This window comes from Giraffa tippelskirchi, chromosome 2 (genome assembly GCF_054371585.1).
Source record: "Giraffa tippelskirchi isolate mGirTip1 chromosome 2, T2T-mGirTip1v1.2.pri, whole genome shotgun sequence".
Taxonomy (NCBI): domain Eukaryota; kingdom Metazoa; phylum Chordata; class Mammalia; order Artiodactyla; family Giraffidae; genus Giraffa; species Giraffa tippelskirchi.
In genome coordinates, this window is record NC_137276.1 from 98,119,396 (window position 1) to 98,131,697 (window position 12,302).

At 38.6% G+C, this 12,302-nt stretch overlaps 1 protein-coding gene and 1 long non-coding RNA gene across 7 annotated transcripts in view; one reads left to right on the forward strand and one right to left on the reverse strand.

Annotated features, from left to right (window-relative positions):
* Positions 1-12,302, reverse strand: part of PPP2R3A (protein phosphatase 2 regulatory subunit B''alpha) — a 220,578-nt gene that overhangs the window by 3,123 nt on the left and 205,153 nt on the right. The gene's annotated exons all lie outside the window — the stretch shown is intronic.
* LOC145538155 (uncharacterized) lies at positions 1,281-8,115 on the forward strand. The gene is made up of 2 exons (XR_014076680.1): positions 1,281-2,955; positions 6,628-8,115. It is a non-coding gene; the product is annotated as an uncharacterized LOC145538155 (long non-coding RNA).

Sequence of the window (12,302 nt, forward strand, 5' to 3'; positions counted from 1 at the left end):
TATCTCCTGGGAATGATGGCTGCTTCACCTGTGCAGAAATTTCTGGATAGATAATTGTTTTGTCAAAAAGTTACCAATACTGGCTGGTGACAAAAAAAAATACTAGGTTAAGACTACCCAGTAGGTGGCACTTACTCATTGAGGGTAGAGAATGTTAACATTTTTATTAAAAAGCATATCTGATGTTTGAAAAACTGCTGAGTATCAGTTGACGATCCTGTCAGAAATCATTTACAACTGTCATTTTGCAAAAACTGTCCATACTTAATTTCTGTTTTCACTCTGCCATCTCCTAGAGGCTGCAATATAACTGGTATATGATGACTAAAGAGGCAATAAGAGTAATTTTGCTTTAATGGAATTGAAGCAGGGTTGATGGAAGATCCTCCATTTCTGGGGGGAAACACTCAAAGAAAAGTTAATTCTAGAAATGCAGTTACTTATTTCCCATCAGACTGGAAGACATTTTCTTCCTCTTTGTGATCTAATCTGCTGTCTGTGAGTGCTCTCTCAATGCAGATCTATGAATGAATTAGAGTTAAGTCTGAGCTGAGACTATTCAATATTCAATAAATATTTGAGCTTCTGTTGCTAAGCATGAGCCAAATGCTAGGTATACTATGGTGAAAAAGACTGACCAGCCCCTTCCTCACAGAGCTTACAGCCTAATGGAGACCATCTGGAATAGTGGTTAAGTGGTTTAGCTTTAGAGCATGGACTTTGGAGTCAGACTCCAAAGTTGAGTTCTAATCTTAGTTTGGTCACTTAATGCTACTTTGGCCATATAACTTAACCAACCCCTCTGCCATCAGCTTCCTCAACTAATAGTTCCTACCCCACTATATATGGGCTTTACTGATAGCTCAGTTTGTAAAGAATCCGGATGCAGGAGACCCTGGTTCGATTTCTGCATTGGGAAGATCCGCTGGAGAAAGGATAGGCTACCCACTCCAATATTCTTGGGCTTCCCTTGTGGCTTAGCTGGTAAAGAATCGGCTTGCAACGTGGGAGACCTGGGTTTGATCCCTAGATTGGAAAGATCCTCTAGAGAAAGGCGTGGCAAGCCACTCCAGTATTCTGGCCTGGAGAATTTCATGGACTGAATAGTCCATGGGGTCGCGAGGAGCCGGACACGGCTGAGTGACTCGCTTCACTTCAGCCCATTATAAGGGTTGAATAGAGATTAGGTGAGAGAGAAAATACCACATTGTAACGGTGGAGAAGTACTGGGGCTTACTGAAGCAGAGTGGTGACACCTAATCCTATACTAGGGGACAGGGTTTTGTGAATTTTTTTTTTTTTAACAAAGGAGTATATGTGTTTTCCCACTAGCCTCATGTAGAAATGGAATTTTTAACAACGGGTTTGTTTCAAGCTAGTACCTAAACGTATTCCAATGCTTTGTGGGTTGGATGTAGTGGAATGTCACCTGCATTTCTTTTGTACTTTCAAGGCACCAAGAACAGTACTATACATAAAGGCTTTGGAGGAATCTTGGGTCAAGGGAGCTCATTCAGAACCTCTTGTCAGTGTGCTGATGAATCTTTTTACCCTAACTCAGTAGTTCTCAGCTGGGGTTGATTCCCCCCACCTTGGGGGTCATTTGGCGATGTCTGGAGACATATTGGCATCTAGTGGATAGAGACCAGGGATGCTGCTAAACGTCCTACAGCAGAATTACCAGCTTAAGACACCAGTGCTGTTGAGAGATCCTGCTCTAACTGGCCCTGGTACTGTCAGTGCCTCCCAGGGTTCTGGACTAAGCTCTTCTCACTTTGTTTCCCTGAGCAATCTGTCTTTCTCATGGCTTTATTATCTACACTTGTGGTTTCTAAACGTACATGTCCAGCCTCAGCCTCTTTCTAAGCCGAACACTGCCATGTATCCACCTGTCTAGTATGTGGCTCTTCCAATGTGGCAGCGTATACAAACCTGGACTCATCCTACCTACAACCCTGGTTCTCCCTATTGTAGCAAATCGTACCGTAATCCCACTCAAAGCCATAAATCTCATTACTTCAAGCTCCTCTTCCCTCCCCTCTTCAAATCCAGCGACTCCCTCCTATGACTTTGAATAATACCACATGGATACAGTCTTGGCTCTTCCTCTCCATTGCCACTAATTGAGTAAAGGATGTTATACTTTCTTGCTTGGATTACTGCAATAGTTTTCTAACAATTGGTCTTCCTGTTTTTGCTCCTATCACATAGCCTTTGCTCCTGCCATACCAGACTGTTTACAGTGTCAGAACAGATCTTGGGACCTAACACCACAATAGGTGTTTTTCAGGGGCCTGCAGTGCCCTCCCTCCTTGGTTAACTTGTGCTCATATTTTAATCTGAGATATCATTTAAAAAGTTCTTGATTTCCAGTGCCTGAGCTTCCACCATCTCGTACTTAGATGTCTGTAATGGCTTCCTTATTTGTCTCCTCATCTCTGTTCTTGCACCTCTCCAACCTAGCAGAGTACTACCTTAACTTTTTTCAATAGCTCCCCCAGGCCCTGCATGATCTGACCCTTGCTAATCTTTCCAGCTATGATTCCCTCTGTTTCTCACTATACTCCAGCTATACTGGCTTTTTAAAATGTCCTCAACACCATTTCCTGCCTCAGAGCCATTGCACACATTTACCCCTCTGCCTAGAATATTTCTCCTCCCTGCTTTTTGCATAACTTTGCTTCTCAAATTTTTACGTTCTCATCACCTTAGAAAGTTCTTCCCTCAGCTCCCTAAGTTGCAAGCCTCTATTACTGGTTTACCGTGTTTATTTTTCGTAATTATATAATTAAATGTGTCATGCCAGGTAGCTCAGATGGTAAAGTGTCTGCCTGCAATTCGAGAGACCTAGGTTCGATCCGCGGGTTGGGAAGATTCCCTGGAGAAGGAAATGGCAACCCACTCCAGTACTCTTGCCTGGAAAATTCCAAGGATGGAGGAGCCTGGTAGGCTACAGTCCATGGGATCGCAAAGAGTCGGACACGACTGAGCAACTTCACATACATATGCCCACTCAAATGTGAAATGTCCATTTTGTAACGCACTAACATCCTTGGGTTATAGTATAGTGACTGACACTAGCTGCTTAAAATGTGCTGTTGAATGAAAAACAATGTCTTAGTGCTCTTTTAAAATAATGTATTGAGTTGTTGACGAAGGCTGGAGTCAGTAAAATGGTGAGGGTACAGAAGTCATCTTGAAGTCACCAAAGTCTTTATCTTGCTCTCCAGGAATTCCTGAGGGAGAGAGAATGTTGACTGATTGTCTTCTAAATGACCACTTCCAGGCTTACTTGCAGGTCAATGGAATTCCTCTGGGCTCAAATGAAATTATTTTATGATGTATTGCCTGTTCATTTAATTGGCCATTTTAAATTGAGTAGAGGGGTCAGAGGATTAAAGAACTCAGGGTTCACAAGAAACCCTAGGCATCAAATTGAGCACAGATTCTTTAATTGAGTAGTACCAGTATTGTTAGCATAAGGGAAAATAATGGTTCATGTATTTTTTTAAAAACTTTATTTTGTATTGGGGTATAGCCGATTATTGATGCTTTTGAATTGTGTTGGAGAAGACTTTTGAGAGTCCCTTGGACTGCAAGGAGATCAAACCAGTCAATCCTAAAGGAAATCAGTCCTGAATATCCATTGGAAGGACTGATGCTGAAACTGAAACTCCAATACTTTGGCCACCTGATGCGAAGAACTGACTCATCTGAAAAGACCCTGATGCTGGGAAAGATTGAAGGCGGGAGGAGAAGGGGACGACAGAGGATAAGATGGTTGGATGGCATCACTGACTCGATGGACATGAGTTTGAGTAAGCTCCGGGAGTTGGTGAGGGACGGGGAAGCCTGGCGTGCTGCAGTCCATGGGGTCACAAAGAGTCGCACACGACTGAGCAACTGAACTAATAGCTGATTAACAATGTTGTGACAGTTTCAGGTGAACACAGAAGGAACTCAGCTCTACATATATGTGTATCTATTCTCCCCTAAAACCCCCTCATCCATGATGCCACATAACATTGTGCAGAGTTCTGTGTACAATAGGTCCTTGTTGGTTATACATTTTAAACACTGTAGTGTTTACAGGTTCATGTATTTTTGCTAGCAATATGGTAGCCTTTAGAAACCCGTGTCCCTAAGTTTCCCCTTTTAGAAACTGTGTCCCTAAGTAAGTTTCCCATTTCAGATGAGCAATTTCTGGGGAAACGTATTAAGGCTAGTCCTGCAGATTCCTGGGATTGAAGTATAATAGCTGGAACGAACAGAAATAATGACTGGCACATATGTGGTCTGACAAAGGATTTGTATGCAGTTTTAGGATGTTGTCTGGGAGTTACGGTTTGATTCCAGTTTGGGGATTCTGACTATTTACAGGGGCAAAGGGATAGAATATTTGATTCAGGGTTCGTCTGAGGAAATCTAAGATACATGATAGCTATAAGCATAGAATAAAATGTTAACTAGTCCTCTTAATTTGAAGTCTATATTGCTGTAGAAATAGGAGTAGATGAATTTTACCCTTATACTTTTAAGAACAGATATCCTAAGCCATTTACATAAAATGAATTACCTGAAATACTTTAGAAGTTGGATATTTGGTTCAAAGAATTTCCTTATTGAGCCATTCAATCACTAGAAAATCTTTTGCTTCAAATTTTGTTAAAATTTCCTAATACATACCATTTACTTTTTTACCTTAGAAAGTTGATCCTATTTATTTTTTGATGGCTGAGGATCTCTTGCAGTTCTAGGTCATGAGCCATCAGTAATTCTTTATTTTGGCTGTAGATATTATAAAAATTTTGGATTAAATATATTCTAATTATGAACTTGAAGGGAGGGACAGAGTTCAATTCATTTTTATTACCAGCCACAGTGCCTGGCATAAATTAGATACCAGTGCATATCTACTGAAATAAATTAAAATTTATTTAATTTTAAAATTCTCTGGCCTTCTGACTGACCTTCTGCAGTGTCTTATTTTCCAGTGCTAATTGAAGTATATGTACATCTCATATAAATAGTAATTCAATATATGTTTATATTTAACATAAAGGAGAAATTCACCTTTAAAAACATCCAGTGGAAAATAATTCTAAATTATCTAAATGTCTGAAGATAGGGAATATGGATGTGTTACTGCTTGAGAGAATGCTCTGAAGCATTAAAAGTCATGTTTTTGAACACACTAGTAACATTAAGCATCAAAAAGAAATACACCAAAGTATATATAGTGGTTATCTCTGGGTGACTGAACCAAGGATGATTTTAATCTTTTTATATTTTTCAACTTTTCTTCAGCAAAGCCTGTCTTTCTCTACTAATCAGATAAAGACTCAGAAGAGAAAATTGTGTTTAGGTTAATCAAATGTAAAGCTGTTGGTGAAATACCAGAATATCCTGTAAGAAAATATTTTTAAGATAATGTAAAAGGCTCTTAACTAAAAATCTGAAGTAATCAAGTTTTTGTCAGACTGGTAGAGAAGATTGTTTCTAATTAATACAGGTCCTAGTTCCTTAAGATAGCAACATGGAGGACCCTTTAGCCTATTTTTCACAATTCTTGTGGCATTTTAAACTTTATTGCAAAAACCATAAGAAAGGTAATTATAAATTAATTGGGTTTCATAACTTGTTATCTTCATGTATGTGACATGCTTAGTTGACCAGGGGTATGTAACTGTTACCCTGTCTCTGGCTTCCCCTATGACCTTGGCTGAATTTATACAAATGCTGTTGTATGCTGTTATCATGCTGTGTGCTAGATGGGGTAATTCACAATGTTTGCAAATTCATACCTAAGGAGACCCTTGGCCCTCCTTCACCTCAGTAAAATATGGAGTCATACTGCATTTCTCATTTTTTCATTACTAGGTTGCTTACTGAAGGCATTACCCAGGCAACAGCCTTGAGTCAGGGGGTACAGGCACTTGGCCCAGAGGTGGCCTGTGATGTGAAATGGTAAAGTAGAGAATTTCAAGTTGTTTCTGGAAGGTCAAATTGTCTAGGCTTCTGCAGTTATCCTTGTAGTGAGGGTGGCTTCCAGATTAGTGCTACCTTCTGTGCCACTCAGTAAACATTTGTTGAGGCTCTCCTACCTCCCGAATAGTTTGCCCAGTGCTGGGGCTACAGGATGAATGAAACAGGTGCTTTGCCTTAAAGGAGCCTGTGTTCCAGTGGAAACACAAACAGGTCCATTTTCCCCAGCATTTATATGCCAGATACTGTTAGTTAGATACTGTTAGAAATCTCTTAATTCTCATGCAACATATGTTCACTGTGTGTCAACTGTGTGCCATGTTCTGGGAATGAAGGGGAAAGAGGCAGTGGAATGCTAATGTGCTGCTGCTAAGTCTCTTCAGTCGTGTCCGACTCTGTGCAACCCTTGACGGCAGCCCACTAGGCTCCCCTGTCCCTGGGATTCTCCAGGCAAGAATGCTGGAGTGGGTTGCCATTTCCTTCTCCAAGCTAATGTACTACCTGACTAAATTCTAGTTCAGAGAGGTAATGTAATGTGGCCATGATCACAGAAGTGGTAATAATAATTGTTATTGTTTAGTTGCTCAGTCGTGTCTGACTCTTTTGAGACCCCATGGACTGTAGCCTGCCATGGGATGACAGTTGACATAGCCTGCTCCTATGTCCATGGGATTTTCCAGGCAAGAATACAGGAGTGGTTGCCACTTCCTTCTCCAGGGGATCTTCCCACCCAGGGATTGAACCCGTGTCTCCTGCACTGCAGACATTCTTTACTGTGGAGCCACTGGTGAAATATGGTACTAATAATAGCCATTGTTTATTGATTACACATTTCCCCAGTGGTAAAGAATCTGCCTGCAATGCTGGAGACTTGCAGGAGATGTGGATTTGATTCCTGGAAGTAGAAGATCCCCTGGAGAAGAAAATGGCAATCCACTCCATATCCTTACCCGAGAAATCCCATAGACAGAAGAGCCTGGTGAGCTATTGTCCATGGGGTCGCAAACAAGAGGGACATAACTGAGAGACTAAACATCAACAACAACAAAATTGACTACATAGGCACTGTGCCTAAGAACATAATATATTATGTATGTTGTCTTGTTTGAAACAGTCTGGTGTGGCAGGTGGTATCCTCATTGGATAGGGAATGCTGAGGCTTAGATGACTAGTAAGTGACAGCAAGGATTTGAACTTAACTAAATTTGTCTGACTCCAGATTCTGTGGTTTTTAACCATGATGTTATATTGTATAATATCTCTTCCTCTTCAGGGAGTAGTAGTAATAGCTACTATTTGTCAGGTATTTATATCAATACTATGTGATAGGTGTTTATAGAAATATATTATCATTGATTCTTACAACCACCTTGGAAGGTAGTTGAAACTGAGCCGCAAGGAGTCAGATAACCTGCCCAGCTGGTGAGTAAGGAGGCAGAATCAGATCTGTCTGGCTCTTTCCATGGTATTACTCTTCTTCCTCCCTTTCTAATATTTGATTCTGGTAATTTCTGTTTGACAAACTCACCCTGACTTATTTGTAATTCCTTTTGAGATGAAGCCCTAGGTAACATACCCTTGGAATTCTGGATCTGGCCTTGCTTTTGAACTATGTCAGTCAGTTATTAACAACTGTAAACAGGCCTTTCTTTTCTTGTGGTGACATTCCAGGGCTCACTCTACAGGCTGCGGCTGTTAAGGCTTCTCCTCTCCCCCTGAGACCTCATCACCCACATGGGCTTTGTGCAGGCTTTATCTTATCTCCCACAACATGAGAAGAGGGGTGTCCAGCAGAAGCCTCTCATATGCACTGGTCGAATTTCACTACAGCTGGTCTCGGCATCTCCTCTTGTGACCCCTCCTCACCTGCATTTCTGTCTGCATCCCTTTTTCTCCTCTGTCTCCCTCCACACACACACTGGGACCTTCTTTGAGCACCACCACAGCTCGAAAAAAATTTTTACTTGACACAATAATTCTCTTTAGCTGCCATCATTTTCTTGTCTCTTCAGTAAACTTCTAAGTGTTTAGATCTGCTATCTCTTTTTCTCCTTCCTCTAAAGCAGGTTACAAAACAGTATGTTGTATCAAATTCCATTTTTGTAAAACAAATTACTTATCTATTAATATTTGCAAAGAAGTGTCTAGAAGCATACTCCTAAATGATGTCAGGCTATCTCTGGGTGGTGGATTTTAGGTGAAGATTTTTATCTTCATTTCTACTCTTCTGTAGTGAATACATATTACTTATGTAAGCAGATAAAGGAGAAAAATAACTTTTCCTATTTATTAAAATAGTACATGTTCATTATACAAACATTATAAATTATAGAACAGAATAAAAAGCCAAATTACTTGCAATTCTACAGCCCAGAGTCAGTCACTGTTAATATTTTGGAGTCTTACCATTTAGCTCATGTATATATTGATATACATTTGTAACATTGGGATTGTATCACAATTTTGTAAACTTGATTTTTCCGTGTTATGTTTTTGTGCAACACTTAGTTTAGATGTCTGCATAGTATGACACAGATATTAATACCATGACTTATTTAACTATTATTGTACATTTGTGTTGCTTTGAATTTTTTAATTTTACAATTTAGTTAGAAGAGTTCTATCTAAACTTCTGATTATTTACAGTAGATACTCAGAATTGGGAGTTAAAGGGTATGAATTCAGGCTTTTGCAGCATATTGTCAAATTAATTTCCATGTAGTTTGGGCCAATTTGCTTCTACCAGCAATATCTGTTAACGACAGTGTGTTGGTTCTATGAGAGAGCAGTAAAGACACTTTAACTGCATCTGCCTGTTTCTCCTGCTAAGGCAGGGATCCTGTGTTCATCAGTATCCAATAATGCTTAGTGTATAGAAGGAATGCAAACACTTATTGAATTAATATTGTCTTTTAAAAAATTCCTGCCAGTTAATCTCAACTTTTTTCGGTGCTTGCTTTTTACAAAAATTTTCAGTTTAATTTACATATCACAGAATTCACTCATCTTAAGTGGAACTCACTGCAGTATTCTTGCCTGGAGAATCGCATGGAAAGAGAAGCCTGGCAGGCTACAGTCCATGGGGTCACAAAGAGTTGGACGTGACTGAAGTGACTGAGGACACACAGTGAAGTTTTACAATTGTGCAATTATCACAATTCAAATTTAGACTACTTTCATCTCTCCATCTGCCCCTCCTCTCCCTGTGTTTGTTTGTATTCATTTTCTACTTTTTTTATGGAACCTAGGCAACCACTGATCTGTTTCATGGCTCTATAATTTTGCCTTTTCTAGAAATTTCATATAATGGAATTATGTGGTCTTTGGTATCTGGCTTCTTTCATGTAAAATGGTATTTTTTTGGATTCATCTGTGTTGCTGCATGTATTAATAGTTCTTTTGTTTATTGAGGTATAACTGACAGAATAAATTGCTTATATTTAAAGTGTACAATTAATAAGTTCTGACTTTTGTATACACTTATAAAACATCATATTGAGATCATGAAAATATCCATCCCTCCCACAAAAGTTTCCTCCTGCCCCTTTATAATTACTTTTGCCTTACCAAGGTAACCACTGACTTGCTGTCATTATAGATTAGAATGCATTTTCTAGAATTTTCCATAAATGGAATCATACAAGATTGGAATATATTTTTGTCTAGCTTCTTCCACTTCACTTGCAATTCATCCATGTTGTGTCAGTCAATAGTTCATTCTTTCTATTGCTGAGGAGCATTCCGTTATATGGATATACTGTATTTTGCTTATTAATTCACCAGTTTAGTGGATATCTGGATTATTTTCAGTTTGGGGCTACTATGAATAGTGCTGCTATAAACATTCATGTACAAGTCTTTGGGTGAACATTTTTCCTGGGTAGATTCCTAGGAGTGGAATTGCTGATTCATATGACAAATGTTTGTTTAACTTTTTAAGAAATTGCCAAACACTTCCAAATAGGTTACATAATTTTACATACACATCAATCCAATATATGAGGGTTCCAGCTTCTTCACATCATTGCCAACTGGTGGTTTTAGTTGTTCTAGTGGCTGTGTATGTATCTCATTGTGGTTTTAATTTACATTTTCCTAATGACTAGTGATGTAGGACATCTTTTCATGTATCTATTTGCTGTTGGAACCTCTAATTTAGTTATTGTTTAACCAAATTTTTGTCCATTTAAAAAATTAGGTTGCCTTTTTTATTAGTGAGTTTTAAGTTCTTTACATATTCTGGATGGAGTCCTTTATCAGGATGTTTTGGAAATATTTTCCCCCAGTGTGTCTTTTTCATTTTCTTAATGGTGTCTTTGAAGAGCAATACTTTTTAATTTTCAAAGAAGTCCAGTTTATCAATATTTTATTGCTTTTGCATAACTCAGGGTCACAAAGATTTTCTCCTGTGTTTTATTCTAAAAACTTTAGGATTTCAACTCTTACATTTATTGAGATTATTATTATTATTTTGGCTGTACTGTGCAGCTTGAAGGATCGCAGTACCTCGACCAAGGATTGAAACTAGGCCATGGCAGTGAAAGCACCAAATCCTAACCACTAGACAACCAGGGAACTTCAGATAATTATTTTTGTATATGGTGTGAGATATGGATTGAGGTTTTCTTTTTTTTTTTGCAGAAGGATGTCCAATTATTTCAGTATCATTTCTGATAAGACTACCCTTTCTCCTTTGGTTGAAAATTAATTGGTCGTATATATGAGCATCTATTTCTAGAGTGTTTCATTGATTGTGTATACCTAGCAGTTCTGCGACTTCCCTCATGGCTTAATTAGATGGTTAAAGAAACTGCCTGCAATGCAGGAGACCCAGGTTTGATCCCTGGGTTAGGAAGATCCCCTGGAGAAGGGAATGGCTACCGACTCCAGTATTCTTGCCTGGAGAATTCCATAGAGGAGCCTGGTGGGATACAGTCTGTGGGGGTCACAAAGAATGGAACGTGACTGAGTGACTAACACACACATACTTACCAATTCTACAGTGCCTTGATGGTTGTTTGCTTTATAATAAGTTTTGAAATCAAGTAGCCTAGGTCCTTCAACTTTGTTCATTTAAAAAAGTGTTTGGCTATTCTAGGTATTTTGCATTTCCATATAAATTTTAGGATCAGTTTGCCAGTTTTAACAAAAGCCTGTAGGGATTTTGATAGGGAGTGGGTTAAATCTGTAGATCAATTTGGGGAGAACTGACATTTTAAAAATACCGAGCTTTCTAATTCTATTGTTATAATATTATTTGGATCTTCCTTAATTTTTATAAACACTATTTTGCAGTTTTCAGTGTGCAAGTGTGTTCTTTTGTTATATTATTTATACATATATAAAAGTGTGTTCTTTTGTTATATTCCTAAGTGTTTTTCTCTTTGATGCTGTTGTGAATAGTTATTTTTATTTGAATTTCTCTATTTGATTGTTCATTACTAGTACATGGAAATACAACTGCTTTTTATATATTTAGTTTGTATTCTGAAAAAAAGTGAAAGTGTTAATTGCTCTGTCGTGTCTGACTCTTTGCAACCTCATGGACTATGAGGTAGCCCACCAGGCTTCTCTGTCCATGGAATTATCCAGGTAAGAATACTGGAATTGGTTGCCATTCCCTTCAGGGGATCTTCCCGACCCAGGGATCGAACCCACGTCTCCCACATTTCAGGCAAATTCTTTACCATCTGAGCCACCAGGGAAGCTGAGACCTTGCTAACGAATTTATTAGTTCTGGTAGCTTTTATGCAGATTTCTTCATATTTTCTACTTAAAGTATATATAACCTAGGGATAGATTTACTTCTTTCTTTCCAGTCTGAATACCTTTTTTTTTTTTTCCTTGTCTTAACGCACAGGATAGGACCCTCAGTTACAATGTTGATTAGAAATGGAGAGGAACAGAAGCGTATTTGCCTTGCTCCAGATCTCAGTGGGAAGGCATTCAGTTTTTCACCATAAGTATAATGTAAATAATGTAATTATAGATGTCTTCTATCTGGTTAAGAAAGTTCCTTTCTATCCTTACTTGGGTAAGAGATACTTTGAATGGATGTTGGATTTTGTCAAATGGCTTTTTTTGTGTCTATGGAAATGATCATGTACTTTTTGTCCTGTGTTGTATTAATATGGTTTATTATATTAGTAGATTTTCAGATGTTAAGACAGCCTTCCATTCCTGGGGTAAACCTACTTAGAGTGTATAATCTTTTTTATATGTTGCTGGATTTGATATTTTTAATATTTTGTAAAATGTTTTATATTGGTATCACAAGGGATATCGGTATCTTTGTCTAGCTTTGGTATCAGGGTAAT